This window comes from Lygodium microphyllum, chromosome 21 (genome assembly GCF_053477565.2).
Source record: "Lygodium microphyllum isolate KBCC chromosome 21, Lygodium_microphyllum_v1.1.10, whole genome shotgun sequence".
Classification (NCBI taxonomy): domain Eukaryota; kingdom Viridiplantae; phylum Streptophyta; class Polypodiopsida; order Schizaeales; family Lygodiaceae; genus Lygodium; species Lygodium microphyllum.
The window spans coordinates 39,602,925-39,623,870 of NC_141155.1; positions in this window are offsets into that span (position 1 = coordinate 39,602,925).

The following is a 20,946-nucleotide window of genomic DNA, read 5'->3' on the forward strand; positions in this document are numbered from 1 at the left end:
AAACACACAAGGAAAACAATAAATGAAACGCACATGTTGGTAGGATGGAACGACTTGTGAATGCGAAAAAGGTTAATAAAATTTGAAATCAACATACTAATTGGAAGAAAATTCCATTCCTACACTTGAGCAATTCAATTCAGCAAATATGTAATCATTCCCTTTTGGATGTGATTATTTTGAATAACACTAATGCCGAATATGGTTTCATGACAGGCACCCATCATGGCAGGCCAAGAAAAGTCTAGCAAATTGCCTTTTTCAAAAGAAGAACAAGCAAAGTACGGTCTTTCAATGGAGACACAAACCTTCAACCAGTTTAAGTTCCAAACCTAGAAGATGTGGCCTTTAAAGAACGGGCTGTGAGGCGGATCATCAAGCAATGCAATTTGTAGAAATATGTGGAAGCAATAGGCCAGGGGGTAGACTACTTCCACTATGTAGAGTTTTTGAGAGCTTTCCACATGAACCGTGACACCTTAACTGTGCCCAAGGGAGAGGAAAGTCATCGTGTGCAGATTGAATTGACCCCGGATCTGGTGGAAAAGACATTGGGCATGTTGAACAAAGTAGAGAGAAAGCCAAAGAGAGATGTATATGCCTTGATAGGAATGGATAAGGTAAGGGTCCACACCAACAATGGCATCAACTTGGTGTATATTCCTGACCCTGAAATCCAACTCCAAGCCAAGATGGTGCATGTGTTGTTTTCTAGTGAGAGATACAATACCATCATGAGCCGCATCAACATCCCCCTACTAGAGAGCATCGCAGCAAGGTCGTTGGATAAGGTGAACCTCAACGGTTTTGTGAGGAAGACCATTGAAACCTTGGCAAAAGCTCTAACAATGGGAGGACATCCCATTGTGGGGGAATCTCCTACCACCAAAGCTAAAAGATGTAACGTGACCACCTGTTCCCTTCAGGACATGTCTTAGCAGTCCATCGGAAAGGAGATCTAGAAAGCTCCGCCCGACACTATTATGGAATGTTATAGGGTTTGCGATCTAGGACTTCCCGCGTCTGCCACATAGTGGAAGTATTCTGGCCATTCCCACTTAGGACCGGGGTTTTTCCCTAATGGTCATTTCCTAAACGACAACTAGCATTGAACCCCGCGAAGTACTTTACGCAGAAACGCCAGGACCGAAGCGGATTCACGCTGCACTTGGTTCAAGGAGAATGGGAAACGAGAGGGATGCAAAGTTCGACCTCTCTGCCATAAGGCATAGTCCCATTCCATTCACCTAAAACAGCGTAAACCGGGATTATTATAACCTAGACTCTAGATCTGCGCCCTTGCTATTCATTTCCTTTGAAATGATCTTCTTGCTATCCATTATGATTGAGAAAATTTTCCATCCAAACCGGGACCAACCATCCGTAGGACGGACCCATGGCCACATCCACCACACTTTCCTCGGGTTGTTTTAGTTGTTTAATTACCTACCACATTTAGTTGGACATGCATCAAGCAAATTCCTTAATTAGCCCGTTAGGCACCGGTTCCTTCACGTAATCTTAGCACTTGACATAGAAAAACAGTGTCAAACAAGTTCCTTTTCAACAGGTTATCATATTTATCTTTGGAATACATTTATAAAGTCCAGCCTGTAGGCTTATCCATAATCCGCCCAAAGGCTATCCAACAATCCATAGGGATTACTAATCCAAGATTCCACCCGTAGACTAGTATACGGGCCTCGAGATCCAATCCTGAGTCACGTTGGCCTCTTGTGCAAGGCTCGGAAGGCGAGGGATTTACGGCCAGAGCCCCCCCCCCCCCCCTCTAGCACCTAAGCATCCTCCTACTCCAAGTAGCGCTCAACGAAGAGACCTCACACGACGGGTTCGGTCCACCTTCCCAGCGTGGCTAACAACCCCCTTGATTAGGATCAGGCAGACAATCGAGGGTAATTGAGGCTGCCACTCCCTTCAGGTCTTCAACCTGAAGCATTAGATATCTTTTCATCCTTTAGTTCCTTGAGCAAATAAAGCAAACAATGCTCTCTAAACTGTTACAAGCACAATCATTTCCAGTGGTTGTTATTTGGCCAACTGCTAAGGAGTGAATCCTTCTCTCCGAATGTATCCAGCATTTGATCCGGGATCAATTGCGACTCGGCAAGTTCCCCAAGGATTCATTTGTTAACTCGTATGTCCTTGGGTTAGGGTAGTACCCTATTAACCCAACTTAACCAATACCTTAAGTTCTATTAACAATAAATATGTTGCTCCAAATTATTGATTGGTCCTTTGCTTTCAAGCAAATATCTAATTCCCTTATCTTGGTCACTTTTCCCAAGAAAAGTGCTATGTCAAGATGACTACTCATCCTCTTGCAAGATAAACTTGTGCAAGAATCTGCCAATCTCATTCCGAGGAATTGGCCATTCTCTTATGATCAAACCATAGGATCATGCGACTCTACAACTTGTTGCAAAATGTCGCATCTAATCCATGGGACTATTTTACCCATTGAACGACATCTTCTAATCACGGAATCATGATTAGATAGGAAACAGGGTTTTGGGTGTCCTCATATCCAATCCATTTTCGATTGCACTAGGCTAACATCATTCGATCCTAGGGCTTCCATCTCAATCCGAGTTTTATCTTTTGAACATGTGATCTTTAGGGCAGAAACCCAAGTCCGTCCAATTGTTCCTACATTCCGTGAATGTGGGCAGGACTTTAGGGTATGAGAGTTTCGACTTGACAATAAGTGTGACTAGGTCAAGTCCTTAATGTGCTAAACCCTAGCTAGCACTTGGAGTATATTGTATCGATCAAAGAGAGAAAAACTAGTTGCATTACAATACAATTCTCGTAAGCACACGAGTCATTGCTCTACGTATGATTAGATTTACAAACCCTAGCTTTTCTAGTTAAGCTCAAGATGCATGTTAAGTTACGACATAATTTCCATTGATCCTACTAGGACATGCATTCACGATTTATGCCACTAAGCTTTTAGGGTTTTATGTTAAAACAAACCATGCAGCCTTTCCCTAACTTCATTTCTAAATGAAATATTCGTATGCTGATTGAGCATTACTCAACCTTTCCTAACTACAACATAGTTGAATGAGATTTATCCCAATTGACTAGAGTTAACCTACTTCATGCAGCCCTAGAATCATTTCCATGCCTTGCAAATTCCATCGGTTGTTAGCAACCTTCTTTAATGAATCATTGCAAAGAAAGAGATGTCTAATAATGCAACATGCGATTTAATCTTTCCATGCATAATCGAAGTGTACTACAATAATTTCGACTTTGTAATGATGGTCATTAGTTGATCTAGATTCGTTACTTTGCAATGCATAAAAATAACTTGCTAAGAATGCATAGACATCTTATGTTCTTTTTTTCATTCGTTTCATTGAAAAATACAAATGACTGATCTTCAATCGTGAGTTACTTCCTTTAAAATAGCCAATGTATTTCACTCGCAAAAGTGTATCTTACTTTCGTGAATTAACCATGCATAATTGCAATATTTCGACGTAAATCAAAAATAGGAAGAAAACCTGGACTTATGGGTTCGGTGAAATTTCCACATGAATGTTAGGAGATGATCCTCCTGTGGTTGCGCCTTGTGCCTTTTTAGGGGCCATTGTGAATTCGTCCTTCTTGCCTTGGCCACAGTCTTATGATCTTGGCCGTCTCCATAGTACGTGCAATTCCCTTTGAGGTACGGCTTCCCTGACCGAAGTACCGTCTTGCGGAATTGGGCTTTGGAAGGCCTTAGGGTTCGGAGCTTGGGCCTTCTTTCTTTAGGAAAAGAGGGATTCATGAGTGGGTTCTTGCAAAAGCCTTGCAGGAACGGAGGCTTGAGAGATTCTTCTCCTTGAAATTCCAGCTAGGAAGGGTTTTACGGCTTTGCGAAAATGGGGATTTATGAACTTCTCCTTCCTTTCATAGAAGTTCCGGGAATAAAGATTTTTATGGAGAGGGAGTGTTAGGGGAAAATTTAGAGATGGGTTTATGGGGGAATTCGAGTGGAAAAGGGCTTAGAGAAACCCCTCTTCTTCAAAGCCGTGATGGGCTTATTCGAGGATCTAATGGGGAAGCTTTATAGGCTTCCTCCTCAAAGCTCCTTTAGGAGGGTTCAATGGGAAAGCCCTTAAACGCGGCAAGGAGATTGGGCTTGTGACGGATGCAATGGAAAGGGGACTTAAATCTCGGGGTACAAAGGTCTTATGGAGATCCAATAGGAAGGAACTTTAAAAAAAAAACGGGCCTAATAGGGCTTTATGGAAATCCACAGAAAGGGGCTTTAAAAACCCGGGGTAAGGTGGGCTTTAAAGGGACTTGGGTGGAGAATCCACAAGAAGAGGGGCTTGGAGAGCCCCCTTAGAAGCTTCTAAGAAGCTTCTTGGAAGCTTTTGGGCATGTGTAGTCTACATGGAATAGGGGAGATGATAGTTACGTGGAGGGGGGAAAGGATGATGCCCACATGGAACAAGGGGGGAAAATCCAAGGGAAAGAGGAGGGACGATGTCAGTAAACGGTGACGTGTAAGGATGGATGGCGGCTGATGGCCAACAGGCCCGTACGGCGCAGCACGGCACTCGATCAGGTGGCGACGTCAAGCTTCAGGCGACGGCTCCTCCAGTAAGGCGGTAGCTGGCGCAGCGCGGCACTCTATGCCTCCTTCAGCTCCCTCTTCTCACGATAATGGCAGCCTGTCCTTCCTCGCCCAATGGCCTTCCACAGTTGTCAGAGCCTTCTTCTCTCCCCTCACACTACCTTACTCCCCCCAAAGGGGGGCTTTTATATGATAAGGGGGGAGAGGGCTCCCTCCTACATGGCCCCCTTACATGGCTTCATCCCCTCCACCTCTAAGTTTCCCATTTTAGACCATCCTTCCCTTAGCCATGCTTCGGCTGGGGGAATGTAATTAAAAAAATTTGCAATAAACCTATTATTATCCTCTTGACCTCCTCCCAAGAGGATGTTCACCTGCGGTTATGCGGGTTCTTAAACCTCGGTCCCATTTGGCCAGTGGAGAGTCATGATAGGTCGTGTACAGTTAAAAGATTCCACCGTCAGTAACTTCAATGTCGGAATTGTCATTTGCATAAGTCTCACGTGGGCTAGTAATATTTTTCAACAGAAATATTACATTCTCTAAAAAATGAAACGAACGATCTTCAATCGTGAGTTACTTCCTTTAAAATAGCCAACGTATTTCACTCACAAAAGTGCATCTTACTTCCGTGAATTAACCATGCATAATTGCAATATTTCGACGTAAATCAAAAATAGGAAGAAAACCTGGACTTGTGGGTTCGATGAAATGTCCACATGAATGTTAGAGGATGTTCACGTGCAGTTATGCGGGTTTTTAAACCTCGGTCCCATTTGGCCAATGGAGAGTCATGATACGTTGTGTACAGTTAAAATATTGCATCGTCGGTAACTTCAATGCCGGAATTGTCATTTGCATGAGTCTCACACAGGCTAGTAATATTTTTCAACAGAAATATTACAAAAGAAAAGCTTCATATTCAAAGGCATCAACCATTGGATTCAGTGGGGTCCTCACTACTATCATCACGGAAGCCTTGGGGGCAAGGGCATGAGGAAAGAGAAGAGAGAGTGGATGAAACACCAAGTAGGTCACCACCTCACCAAGGACAGGAGGCACAGTCCAGTGAAAGGATGCTAAGTAAGGAAGAAGAAAGCAAGGAACAAGAAGAGCAAACTAGCCTAGGGAAAGGCTAAGAAGACAAAGAAGAAAATTGCATAAGAATAGCAGGAAGAGAAGAGGAGGAAGAAAGAGAAAGTGAACTGGAAAAAGACTCAAACGGAGTCCAAAAAGGTGGAGGAGGAAAGGAGAAAGCAAGAAGAGGAGGAGGAGGAGTTGAGAAAAAAAAGAGAAGGAAGACATGGCCCTCGCCATGTGCAGGCCCATTGAGCAGCAACTCAGGTGGGACGAGCCAGAATCTACGAGCCCAATCAGAGACAAAGGGCCGAGCTCAAGCACCCATGTGCCAAATTTCGTGCTAAGTGCAGTACAAGAAGGCAAGGGCAAGGCCCCAATCACCCCCACTCCTGACACCCATCACCACCACCACCATGTCCACACCCAGCTCTATGACCTAGGTGAATGCTAGCAACTTAATGGCTTGGGTCTAGTATTTTGTGAATAAGAAATGGACCAAGGAGTATGACAAGGAACCCCCTTTGTAGGGACCAAAAGACCGGCTATAGCAAACACCGAGTTGAGATAGAACGACCCGAAGAGGCAAAAGGTGGCAGGCTCCACAACCTCTGTCCCTGCAACAATAGAGAAGCCACCTGTAGAACACGATGAATATATCAAAGAGCTCCTCTCTCAACTGGAGAAATCCAAGGAGGAGAAAAAAATAGCAATGGCTGAGTTGGAAGCCGAGAAAGAGTCGGTGGCAACCTTCCAACTGGAAAAGACTCGACAAGTCACCATGTACCAAAAAGAGATTAGCGAGCTAAAGGCCAACCTTAGCGCTAAGGATGAAAATGAGAAAATGTGGAGGTAGCAGCTCGAAGACAAAAACCGGGAGCTGGTGATGCTACAACGTGAATATAAGATCTTGATACTATAGCACCAGGACTTAGAAGCTCAACTACAAAGAGTCCAATCAAGCATGGAAAAGCTGGCAGAAAGAGAATCAAAAAGGAAACAAAAACAAGAGGAGCATCACTGAGAGGTCGAAGACCTCGTAATCAGATTATTCCTAGAAATCGATGAGCAGGAGAGGCTGGAGAGAGAGATTCAACACTAGGAAAAAGAGAAGGAGGAGCTCACCCACAAGGAGAAGGAACAGGAATTGATCATAACAACCCTCACATGCAGGCAAGGGGAGAGCTCCAAGGAGATGATGGAGAGAGCAAAAGAGTGGGCAATCCACAATAAAGAAAGAATTAAAGCCTTGGTATGCTGTCTCGCTCAAGTAGAAAATGAAAAAACACTTGTTGAAAGCAAATCAAAGGCTGCCCAAGTGAGTTTCCAAATGCAATAGAATGCCTTCTTGGATACTCTATTGGATATCAGCCAGGCAGAGGAGGAAGAATCCATATAGGACATCAAAAGGAAACTGGGAATGGCTCGTAGAGTGTTGCAAGCAGGACTGCAGATGCCACCACAACCTAGTGGAGTTGGCCCAAGCCTGGAAGAGCAACGCCACTATCTCCTATTGGCAGGCCTAACTTCGTAGGAAGTGGACGCACTTGCGTTCATCAAAGAAGAACAACCACAGGAGGCAAGAGCAAGGTCAAGCCATAAAGGAGTAGAACAAGATGAGGAGTGGAACCCACCACCTTCCTCACCACAACTAGAGCCCCCTCAAGAACAGGATGCCACAGTAGAAAGAGAGCAAAAGCAAAAAAAAAAGAGGGCCAAAATGTTGGATCAAGCACGCAAAAGGGCGAAAGAACAACCTCCTACAGTTTCACAGCCTCCCATCCCACTAAAAAAGGATCGCTCACCCATGAATTGGAATATAGAGCTATCCATTTGGGAGTAATGGAAAACTCGCCACTAACCCTTTGATTTCACCTTCCGATACCCAACGGCCTTGAACAAAGTACTATCCACCACCGACATAGTAAAGGAAGTAATCGCCATGGGAAGAAGGCTTCATGACCAATGGCTTGCTGAAAGAGAGAGAAATTCAATGGCTTCGGGGACAGAATCCCTGGATTACTAGGAGAGAAAGGTTAAGGAGGTGCCCCACACGGTGAAACGCTACCAATCCCAACCTAAGTGGAGGAGAAGATTCTAGAACGGCAACATGGACGCGTGGATGTCATTTTGTGGCTCCCTACCCTTCAAACGAAATGACCCGACCTATCTACCATATCTTCGGAGGGTGGAAGTAGATTTTGACCCTGACATCCATGGCCGATATGACTTCCCAAAGATCTACAACATCAATGCCACAAAACTAGAGGAAGCACTTGCTTTATCGAAATAAGATCTATGGGACTCCATGGCCCATTTCCTCGTGGAATTCTCCTCTTTCCCAAACCCCGCCTTTGTAACAACAAGTAATTATATTAAATTACTTAGGACTCTCCTCAGGCAACCTCCCGCACCAATAGAGTACCATCTTTCGCCACTCTTTTTTAATATTAATGTGGGAATAGATGGATGTGCCATGACTCGGCTAATGTTCTGTGCTGCTTTACTCCCATCCTTTTGTATGGCCCTCCTTGAGGACATGAACGACAACCAATTTACCAACTATAGCCATCCATTTTTGTCCACCACCCCTCTCCATGTTCGAATAGGTCAAAAAGGGTACCTGCTAAGTAGGCACTTCCTTAGTAAATCATTAAAGCCCCCTACCTCCCCATCCCATGCTCAGGAACCCGAAGAATAAAACCTCTATCTTGTACTACCCCACCAAAGTCAAGAAACTATTTATTCAAAAGAAAAACGCAAAGAAAAGAAAATGGGAAGAGACACCATGCAAAAACTGCAATTTGCACATAGCTCCTAGTCACTGCACCTAGGGATTTTCAAGTTAGATGCATCCAGTGGCCTCGGTCGGCCGGCTCCATGTCTAACCCCTAGCCCTTTGGATTCCCCACGACACATGCTTAGGGCACATCAAGGGCAAGACATACCTAGAAAGATAATTATTGCCTATGGTTAGACATGTCACCCTAAGCCCCATGCACTGCACCACCCCTGTGCACAAACTAGGTCCTCAAGTGCGGGACACCACCGAGGGCTTGCCCAAGGTCCCAAGGTTAGACTCATCTCCCAGTTCCACAAGCATGGGCACCATGCACTCCACAATAAGGCAAAAATGCCCTCAGGTAGTGCACCTTCTTTTCTTTCTAGGTACAAACAAAGGCCCCAACCACCAGCTCCAGAGGCCCCATCATCCATGCAATGCACTCCCATCTTATGCCACATGCTGCCATGCAGGCACAACAAAGAAAGGGGTGGACATAATAGCCCTAGTCAAAAAGTGAATGAAGAAGCTCATTTGGAACAATGCAAGAGAAGGCAATTGCAGAGGTTCAGCAGAGGGATCCGTCCAACACAATATTCAATTTCAAAGGCATAAATCCCTCCAACACATCCACCAACACAATGCAAGAGAAGGCAATTATGGAGGTTCAGCAGAGGGAACCGTTCAACACAATATTCAATTTCAAAGGCATAAATCTCTCCAACACATCCTCCAACACCAGAGCTCATTCCAAACTCAAGGGCCTTCCAGAACCATAAATCTCTCCAACACCATGGCTCATTCCAAACTCAAGGGCCTTCCAGAACCATGAATCCCTCTAACACACATTCCACCAGGGCTCATATATAAACTCAAAAAGCCACCTAGCAACCCCAGCAATACCATCCAACTCACCACCCCCAGAAGTGCCATGGGAATGGCACTCAACTAGGAGGGGGGTAATGTTTACTGCAAAGCGAAGGAAGCAGAAAATAAGGCATCAAGAGGAAAAGCGCAAGGCAGATAAAAAGAAAAAGTGCCCTACAAGAGAGTGGGCTGCAAAGCAAAGGAAGTGTAAAATGAGGCATCAAGAGAAAAAGCGCAAGGTGTAAAAAAGGAAAATGCACCTTATAAGAGAGTGGGCCCGAAAGAAATCTAAACACATGGAAACAACCACCAGTGCGGCCAAAACCTCTGTAAAAGAGTTCCAGACTCCCTCCTGTGCAGTTTGTAACCATGAATGGGCGGGATGACTAAGCTAGGAGAAGAGAGGAGGACGATGGGAAAAAGGGCCTAACAGTCGGCCATGTAAAAAAGGGGATAAGGGGATGACCACCCAATAGGGATTTAGGGTTTTGTATATAAAGTTCAAAAAGTGAATGAGAGCTCATTCTTTAGTGTATGGCAAAGTGGACTCTCCTTCTTCTCTTCTTCTCTTCTCTTGCTTGCTTGTGAGTACTTGAGGGAGGGAATGTGAGTGAGTAAGGGAGTGAGTATGTGAGAGTGAGGGATCTTGGAGGAGAATCCCTCCTCCATCTCCTCTCTTCTTCTTCTCTTCTATTCTCTTGTCTCGCACGTGGCTATGTACGATGGAGCTTGAAGGAAGAGGCTTAAGGATGCTTGAGCTTGCATCACGAATTGTGGAGCTATCAAAGTGCTTGAGAGAGAAAGCGACTCGATCGGGCATCAAGATAAGCTCACTACACTTGTAGAGAGGGATAGTGCATTGGCTATGTGAAAAGTAGCCATTAGTGCTCGCTTGAAATGCTTGAATAATAAGTGGTCCATGGGTCTTGGCAGTTGAGCGCCTCTACAGTAACACTCCCTTTCAAACTTGGTTATGACTCTCTTTATGATCCATCATGTCAGGGGATGGTTGAGGGCCTTCCACGCCTCAAACTATCTCGAGAGGTCTGTCAAGCATGTCGGCTAAGTAAGCATCATCGTACACCCTTTTCTCAGTAAACTATCACTTGTGTTGCAGAACCCCTTAGGCTCATTCATTTTGATCTTTGTGGTCCCACATCCATTTCCGCCTTAAATGTTGCACTGTACTTCTTTTTTATAATGGATGATTTCTCTAGGTACATGTGGATGTATCCTCAAGCATAAGTCTGATGCTTTTACTTATGTTAGTGCTTGGGTGCTATTGGTTCATAACTAGACTAGTCATCATGTGGGTACTATGAGGAGTGATTTTAGTGGCTAGCTTACCTCCCACAAGTTTTTTGAGTTTCTATGGAGCAGGGCATTGCATGGAAGCTCACCTCTACCAACTCCCCTGCACAGAATGAAGTTGTAGAACATAAGAACCAAATATTCATGAATATGACACATTTTGTATTGTTCCTAGTAGAGCTCCTTGAGCACCTTTGGGTTGAGGCTATCAATACTTCAATTTACATCCTCAATCAATGCTTGACTACATCAATCCCTAAAAAGACTATGTACAATGCATTTTTTGGCTCTCGACCTGCTATTTCTCACTTCAAAGTTTTCGATAGTCATGCTTAAACAAATACTCCTAATGACAAGATAGGAAAGCTTGCCCCTTGAGAAAATCTCTTGATCTTTGTGGGCTATTATCCCAAAGTGAAAGCCTATTATTTGTTTGATCCTCAGACAAACAAGGTGATTGTTAGAAGGAATGTCGTCTTTGATGAGAGGGACATAGTGTAGTCCTCTACAACACTGGACTCTTTGTCCTTACCTTTGCTCACATCATTTGAGATTGTGCCTACTAAGCTGGGTCTACTACCCACTTCTAACCTTCTAATAGATACTTTAGCTCTCATGTCTCCTCCACGAGACATGTTACATCGCTGGTATCAACAAACCATGTTGGATTTGGAGATCCTTCCACAGGATTTCACTCCAGAGTGTCCTAGAAGGTCTACTCGGCTCGCCCCTTAGGCTTCATATGCATTGTTGTTTACAGGTTATTACATTGCATATTTTGAGTTGGATAGTTATAAGGAGGCTCTCTAGGATCCTCTCTAGCATGAGGCCATGGAGAAGGAACTGGAAAAAATTGATGGCAATGGGACTTGGACATTGTTGGATCGTCCTTATCACAAGCTCGTTATCGAGATGAAGTGGAATTTTAGGACCAAGCTAAAGGCTTATGGTACTTTAGACAAATACAAGGCTCACCTTGTATTACAAGGTTTTAGACAAAAGCATGGCATTGACTATGAAGAAACCTTCACATCTATCACTTGGTGGACATCCTTTTGCATGTTGGTTGCACTAGACATTTAGCATGGTTGGTTGATCAATCAAAGACATCAAAAGTGCCTTCCTAAATTTTTATTTGGACGAGGAAGTCTATGTGGAGTAGCCTCGCGACTTTTCTTATGTTGACCAATCTGAGAAGGTATTTCACTTGCAAAAAGCTCTTTATGGGCTAAGCAAGTGCCAAGGCCTTGGTATTCATTGTCTCTAAGTTACCGTAAACCTAACCCAATTGTGTTCTCAGTTTATCAATCTGTGCTTTATCATATGATTGGTGTTGTGCTTTGTCGTATGATTGGTGTTGTGCTTTTTGCATTTACAGCATTTCTTCACACAGCCCTAATGAATGATGCCACTTCATTACTATCCTTTGGTGCCTTGTCTAGTGCTCCCCACCTACTATTCTACTATTGGTGACCACTCTTAATATCTCTGTTTTAGTTAGAAGAGATTGCTCTATCATCCTGCCACTCCTACAATTTTATGCAGCCTGCATTTTGTATAATACAATCCATGTCATCATCATCTACACCCTTGTAGAGGGAGCTCACACTCAACCACCAAGACCCACCGACTGCTTATTCATTTTAGTGTTTCAAGCAGGCACCTATGGCTATCTCTCACCTAGCCAACATGTCTTTGATTCTACCAGGGTGTAGTGAGCTTCTTACCTCAATGCCCGAATGAGTTGCCTCCTCCCCCAAGCACACCGATAGCTCCACAATTCTTGATGCAAGATCAAGCATCCTCAAGCCTCAACCTCCAAGCTCCATTGAAGTAGACACCCACACCCTCGTGGTGCTAAGGGCCCACACTCGAAACCTAGGAAGCCAAGACGAAAATATAAACAGTGATGCACAATCAAACCACAATGGGTTTCCAAAATCTTGTTGCAAGCGCAAGGGTACCATGAGTGTAATTCATGGATTTGGCTACCTAAAGCCAAAACAACCAACACTGCTACTCAAACTCCACCCTCAAGCTTAGCCACACGTAACAGTGAGTTGGAGACATTCAAACCAGAAGAGAAGCGGACTGCCAAGGCCATAGAACCGCTAAAACCCATCTCAGCAACACCTAAACCCATCTATCGACCAAAATCGCAGCGTGCCACTAACAAAATGCCCAAATCTAGTGTTGATGATACCCCTCAAATCTCATATGCATCTAGTAGCACGACAACCTCAACTACAACCAAACCTATCAAACATCAGGCCAAGCTACAACCTAAGGAGCAAACCAAGCTACGATCATTAGCTGATGAACTCTCTAGTTCTATCAAGTCTCAACCACCTATACCAACCTTAGACCCTCTTATGAGCGGTGCTCAATTCTAACCTTGGCCACAAACTTAGCTGACAATACGAGGTATGACTTGGTTGCTTGCCTTAGATGCTTGGACATGACTTTCATATCGCTTGCTAAAAGCTATGACTGCTTAGACTTGGGGCTCTTGGATTAACCTTTGGTGATGGAAATACAAACACTCCCTTGTTCTTGGAAAGAATCAGAATTCGTGTTTGTCAAAGCTTCTAAAGAAGCAACTGCAAAGCTGATTGCCACTGAGGTCTCCTGCAAACAAGCGCAGTGACAATGCCTCATCACTACATATGACAAGTATACAGCTTGTGCCAATGATCAAGAAATAGAAGACTTGAAACAGCTTACAGCCAACAACTCCCCTTTCTTTGAAAAATGGTACACTCTGCCTCTAATGGGAGCTTGAGGGATGTTAGATTATGTCAAATGCCAAGCAACGACTTGTAATCAAAACATCGGAGTATGACCCAACTTACGTTGCTCCAAGCTCTTATAGGGTATTAATGACCATTTGTGATGGACCCATGGAAGAACATATTTAGGGACACCCCTACTTAGATCGCATATCCTAACCAAGGAAAAATTGCACATCACTAGCTGCATAGACTCCTGTGACTTCTTGCTCGATGTCCTTACCTATATCACCCACCTTAGCATCTGACCTTTTGACATGAACCAGTATGCTCACATGGGATATAATCCAAACTTTTGCACACTCACTCTCTCACACCCTCACACTCCCTCTCTCAAGCACACACAAGCAAGCAAAGAGAAGAGAGGAAGAGAAGAAGAGTCTCTCATTGCCACACACCAAAGAATGAGCTCTCATTCACTTTTTGAACTTTATATACATGTCCTTAAATCCCATGGGCACCCATTCCTTTTTTTACATGACCGGCCATTGTGGCAAGATCCTCTTTTCCATTCCCTTCTAGTTGGCCTACTTATTTAGCCTATGCCCATCTACCCTTTTGCAATTTGCATAGGAGCGAGCCTTGCGCTCTTTTACAAAAGTTTTAGGGTGACTTTCACTTAAAAATGTGCTTTTTCCTTTAACTTGATTTTAGAGGTCGCCCTTGCGCCTTTGCATGTTCTCCATCGTGCTTCTTCCATATCAAGTCTCAACCACCTATACCAACCTTAGACCCTCTTATGAGCGGTGCTCAATTCTAACCTTGGCCACAAACTTAGCTGACAATACGAGGTATGACTTGGTTGCTTGCCTTAGATGCTTGGACATGACTTTCATATCGCTTGCTAAAAGCTATGACTGCTTAGACTTGGGGCTCTTGGATTAACCTTTGGTGATGGAAATACAAACACTCCCTTGTTCTTGGAAAGAATCAGAATTCGTGTTTGTCAAAGCTTCTAAAGAAGCAACTGCAAAGCTGATTGCCACTGAGGTCTCCTGCAAACAAGCGCAGTGACAATGCCTCATCACTACATATGACAAGTATACAGCTTGTGCCAATGATCAAGAAATAGAAGACTTGAAACAGCTTACAGCCAACAACTCCCCTTTCTTTGAAAAATGGTACACTCTGCCTCTAATGGGAGCTTGAGGGATGTTAGATTATGTCAAATGCCAAGCAACGACTTGTAATCAAAACATCGGAGTATGACCCAACTTACGTTGCTCCAAGCTCTTATAGGGTATTAATGACCATTTGTGATGGACCCATGGAAGAACATATTTAGGGACACCCCTACTTAGATCGCATATCCTAACCAAGGAAAAATTGCACATCACTAGCTGCATAGACTCCTGTGACTTCTTGCTCGATGTCCTTACCTATATCACCCACCTTAGCATCTGACCTTTTGACATGAACCAGTATGCTCACATGGGATATAATCCAAACTTTTGCACACTCACTCTCTCACACCCTCACACTCCCTCTCTCAAGCACACACAAGCAAGCAAAGAGAAGAGAGGAAGAGAAGAAGAGTCTCTCATTGCCACACACCAAAGAATGAGCTCTCATTCACTTTTTGAACTTTATATACATGTCCTTAAATCCCATGGGCACCCATTCCTTTTTTTACATGACCGGCCATTGTGGCAAGATCCTCTTTTCCATTCCCTTCTAGTTGGCCTACTTATTTAGCCTATGCCCATCTACCCTTTTGCAATTTGCATAGGAGCGAGCCTTGCGCTCTTTTACAAAAGTTTTAGGGTGACTTTCACTTAAAAATGTGCTTTTTCCTTTAACTTGATTTTAGAGGTCGCCCTTGCGCCTTTGCATGTTCTCCATCGTGCTTCTTCCATTTCATCCGCATATCACTTCTTTTGCTTCAATTTCGAGCTATGGTTAACATTACCCCCCTCCTAGACAAGTGCGAGTCCCATGGCACTTGCGGGGCTTTGTTGTTGAGGGTTTGGTGCTTCGAAGAGTGGTTGCCTAAGTGGATGATGGGGCCTTGTGTTACTTGGTAGTGGTTGAGGAGCTTGGCAATGATTAAGCTATTGGAGACCGTGGGTATGTTGAGTGGATGGCAGGGCCTCCGAGGGTAAGTTGAGGAGCTTGGCAATGATTGCGTTATTGGAGACCAAGGATATGTTGAGTGGATGGAAGGGCCTCAGATGTGGGTGGTTGCAGCCTCCAAGAGTACCTAAAAAAATAATACATACTCTACCTCAAGGGAGTGTCTATCTCACCGTGTAGTGCATCGTGCTTGTATTGGTGGAATGAGGAGTTGGGTCTAAGCATGGGTGATGTCCCGCACTTGAGGACCTCGTGCGTGGGCAGGTGAGGTGCGGTGGTTGCAACTCAAGGAGACATGTCTAATCATAGGTGAGTGTTACCTCCTTAGGTATGTCTTGCCCTTGAGGTGCCCTAAGTGTGTGTAGTGGGGAATCAAAAAGGGCTAGGGGGTTAGACACAAAGCCAGTCAACCGAGGACATCGGATGCGCCTAACTTGAGAATCCCTAGGTGCAATGTGACTATGGTCTATGTGCAGCTCACTATGCCTTCGTGTGATTCTCTCTTTCTATTTCCATTCTCTTTTTTTTTCTTTTTTTTTGTGCTTTCTTGCCTTTTCTTTCTTTATTTCTCTCTTTTTTTTTTGAGTTACATAGTCATGACAGAAGTTAGTCTTCGTCATCGCAGTGAAGCGAAGAAGGAGGCTTAATAGATTTGTTGAGGAATTGGAGGCTTTGGAGATACCCCTTGAGGTCTAAGCAGACTTGAAGGGTGGTGGTGGAGAGGAATGGATGATTGCAGCGGGTGAAGTGGCTATCATTCATACCCTCTAGAAGAGCTAAGCAAAATGAAGATAGGAGTGCAGCTCACATCATTAGTCAAGCCATTGCACAACTATCTATAGCATTAAGATAAAAATGGACGATTGGGAGGCCGTGCTCTTGCGAAGTGGGGTCTTGTCTAAGGAGTATCCTAAGCAATCTAAGGTAATTACAAGTAGTAATAAATGCAAGGTCTGGGCATGAAGAGAAGTCGTTGATGAAGCGAACCATAGTATCATACAAAAAAAATTATGTGAAAATAAGGGCATCTTCATATGTAGTACAAGGTAGATTATAGATTATCAGGAAGTCATACCGACAGTGGACATTGGGGTCAAAATCCACTCCTACCCCTCAAGATTATGTCATGAACATTAGGTTGTTCTACTCGAAGGGTTGAGTGTTGAAAAATGCCATCCAAGTGTCCATGTTGATGTTGCAGAGCCGCCTTCTCCATGTAGGTTGGTATCTGTAACTAGGCACAAACCTTGACACTTCAAAATCTCTATTTTGTCAAAATTCAACATCTTCAGTGCCCATAGAGTGGGGTTATGTTCTCTCTCCTTTAGCCACTTCTCCCTGAGCCTGCCTCCAATATTAATCCCCTCCTCCTCCACCTTGATGGTGGGCAAAACTCTATGAAGGGTGGTGGGGAATTAAAATCGAAGGGGTTCCTTGCTAACTTGAGAACCCCTAGGTGTAACGTGACTATGGTCTATGTGCAACTCATTGTGTCTTCATGTGATTCTCTCTTTCTATTTCCGTTCTCTTTTCTTTTTCTTTTTTTTTGTACTTTCTTGCCTTTTCTTTCTTTCTTTCTCTCTCTTTTTTTTTGAGTTACATAGTCATGACAGAAGTTAGTCTTCGTCATCGCAGTGAGGCGGAGAAGGAGACTTAATAGATTTGTTGAGGAATTGGAGGCTTTGGAGATACCCCTTGAGGTCTAAGCTGACTTGAAGGGTGGTGGTGGAGAGGAATGGATGATTGTAGCGAGTGAAGCAAATATCATTCATATCCTCTAGAAGAGCTAAGCAAAATGAAGATAGGAGTGCAGCTCACATCATTAGTCAAGCCATTGCGCAACTATCTATAGCATTAAGATCAAAATGGAGGGCTAGGAGGCCGCACTCCTATGGAGTGGGGTCTTGTCTAAGGAGTATCCTAAGAAACCTAAGGTAATTACAGGTGGTAATAAATGCAGGGTTTGAGCACAAAGAGAAGTCATTGATGAAGCGAACCATGGTATCATGCAAATTTCTGATGTGAAAATAAGGGCATCTTCATATGTAGTACAAGGCAAATTATAGATTATCAGGAAGTCATACTGACAGTGGACATTGGGGTCAAAATCCACTCCTACCCCTCAAGAGTATGGCATGAACATTGGGTTGTTCCGCTCAAAGGGTTGAGTGTTGCAAAAGGTCGTCCAAGTGTCCATGTTGATGTCGCAGAGCCGCCTTCTCCATGTAGGTTGGTATTTGTAATTAGGCACCAACCTCAGCACTTCAAAAACTCTATTTTGCCAAAATTTAGCATCTTCAGTGCCCATAGAGTGGGGTTCTTTTCTCTCTCCTTCAGCCACTTCTCCCTGAGCCTACCTCTGATATTAATCACCTCCTCCACCACCTTAATGGGAAAAACTCTATGCATGGTGGTGGGGAGTTGGAAATTAAAATCAAAGGGGTTCCTAGCCGTTTCTTGTCATTCCTAGATCACAAGGTTAGCATGGAAGCTTGCTGGGGACTCGTCCTTACATTGTGGGATAGGTACAAGTAGTGCTATTACTCCTCTAGCATTCCATCTTCTTCTTGTTTCCTCCACCATTTGTTTTCTCATTTCTCTCAATGTTGCCTTTCTTTCTACAGAGGTATCTACTTGTTGCTGCTCATCTGGTCATGGGGGAGGCAGTAGTGGGACAAGATCTTCCTCCTACGGTCCCATTTCAAAGTTCATTTCAGCCTCCTGCTCCTCGTGTCTTGTCCCTTGCTATGCCCCTTCTATGAAGCCAAGTGTGTCAACCTCTTGTGGGGCTAGGCCTACCAAGAGGAGACAATGGTGCTCCTCTTTAAGGCTAAGGCCAGCTCCCATGAGTTGTGGCAGCATTTGCAAGCCTACTCTCATGGCCCTCCGTGCTATTCCTAGCTTCTTCTTCATAGCTTCTATGGATTCTCCTTCCTTGGGTTGTGTGACATCCAGTAAGGTATTCAGGAAGGTGTGTTGCTGAGTTTGAAAGCCCACTTCTTGGGTGGCCTTTGTTATTCTTTCAACGAGTACTTTGTCTTTCTCCACTTGAGCTAGACGGTGTGCCAAGGTTTTCACCCTCCTTTCATTGCGGGTTGCCTACTCTTATTCTCTCTTCATCATCTTCTCAAAGCTCTCCCCCTGCCTCTATGTTAAGGCTATTATTACCGATTCATGTTCTTTCCACTTCTGAGTTATCACCTCCTTCTCCTTCTCCAGGTGCTCAACCTCTCGGTGATGCTCTTTCTCTTCCTGCTCTCTTTTTGCTTCTCTTGTAGCGAGCTCATCCATGCCCAATTGAACTCTCTTCAACTGATCTTCCAGGTTCTCATGTTGTATTATTAAGAGTTTATGTTTGCGTTGTAGTCCAACTAGCTCCTAGGTCTCATCTTCGAGCTGTTTTCTTCAAGCTTCCTCCTTTTCTTCCTTGGTAGTACTAAGCCTTGCTTTTAGCTCGCTAATATCCTTTTGGTACATGGCCACCTACCAAGTTTTTCCCAGCTGGAAGGCCGCCACTAACTCTTTCTCCAACTTCCAACTCAACCACTACTATTCTCTTTTCCTCCTTGGCTTTCTCCAACTAAGAGAGTAGCTCCACGTCATACTCATCGTAGTTAGTAGGTGGCGTCATAGTTTTGGGGATGGGAGTTGTGGAAGTTCCCATCTTTTACCACTTAGGGTCCTACCTTGACTTGGAGTCTCCTCTACTGCCGGTCTCTTTTGCCTATGGTTGGGGTCTCCACTCTCTTTGCTTGAGCCAGTTCCTTGTTAACAAAATATTGCACCTAGGCCATAAGATTATCAACATTCCTGGGTAGGCATTGATGTTGTGGTCGAGGTGTCCGACAAGATGGTAGGTGGGATCGAGTGGAGTGCGGCCTTGCCCTTTCCCTCTGGAATGGGTGGAGGCAGGTCTTCTGATGCTTGGCCACTGGTTTTGGCCTATCCTACATTGGCGGGCTCATTACTGCCAACTCCTCATACTTGCACTGCTCCTCAATGGACATATGTGTGACTTGTGCCAAGTCCTCTTCTTCTTTTCTTCTCAACTCTTCTTCTTCTTCTTATGCCCTCTTTTTTCGTTCTTTCTCTGCCCTTTTCGATTCTTCCCTTATTTTCTACAGTTCAGCCTTCTCCTTGTTTATTCTCTCTTCTTCGGCTTTATTAGAATTTTTTTACACTTTTATTATCTCTTCCTTCTCCTTTTTTGTCATTCTCTCTTCTAGCCTCTCTCATGTGATCTTCTTCTTAGACTTCTTTGACTTCCTTCTACTAAACTGAGCTTCTTGTTCTCCCTCATCTTCACTAATTGTCCTCTCACTCAATTGTTCTCTGTCATGATGAGGAGGGGACCTATCAAATGTTTCATCCACTCCCTCCTCTCCATCCTGTGCCTCCTTTATCACTTCCTGGATAAGAGCGGTCAAGATTCCTCCATGCCCAATGAACGAGACTTTGGCTAAAGGATTCTTTCTCTTGGCTCCTTTTGACATTGAGGACTCTCCATCTGTCAGTTTGCTTCCAAGGGCTAGTGCTTTAGCAAATTGGTCAATGATTTTCCACACATAGCCATTCCAATCCACCTCATCCAAAGAGTGAGCCGCCATGCTCTCCAATATGGGCATGTTGATCATGTGCATAAGCGAGTTGTACCTTTGGCTGGAGAAGAGGGAGTGGATCACCTTAGTCTACAATCTAACCTCTAAGTCCAAGAAGTCTTGGATGCTTATGCCATCGTTTGTCAAGACGCCCTCCTTTTTCATCTTCAACATGGCATAAACATCTCTGTTATGTCTCTTTTCCACCTGTGGTTCCAATCCCAATGCCTTCTCTACCAAGGCCTTACTGAGAGGGATCTGCACTTGCTTGGTTCCTTCTCTACTCCCCATATTTACTGTCCCACACTCCTTGTCAGGGTCGTATATCCTTAAGAATTCCACACACTTTGTATGGTCGGGATCTTGTCCAAACTTCTCAATGTACTTGGTGAGGTTGCATTGTTCTACAACCCTCTTGGCAGCCTCCTCATTGGCCACCACCTCTTTGATGTTGTGAATACTCCTGAATTTGAGCTAGTTGTAGGTTCGGTTTTCAAGGGAAAGGCCATACTTTGCACTTTCCTCTTTCATGAAGGAAAGACGATGGGCTCGGTCTTGCTATGACATCTTCAACTCCTGTCACGAACCATGGTTCACCATTCGTGCTTTCCAAAATAGTTACTTGCTAAAAGACAAGACTTCGTGCTTGCTTAATTGAAACGTTTTTAGTACAGAAATAGACTTTCCCTTCAAGCTTTATTTCAAAATGTTGTGACATTTTTCTCAATCATGAGTTAATATTTTCCTTCCTTTTTTATTCTGGAATTGGTAAAGGCATTAATAAACCATATTGCTTACCATGTTGTCGTTTAACTCTTTGGCAAATTAAACATTCAGATACAAAGTTAGAAACAT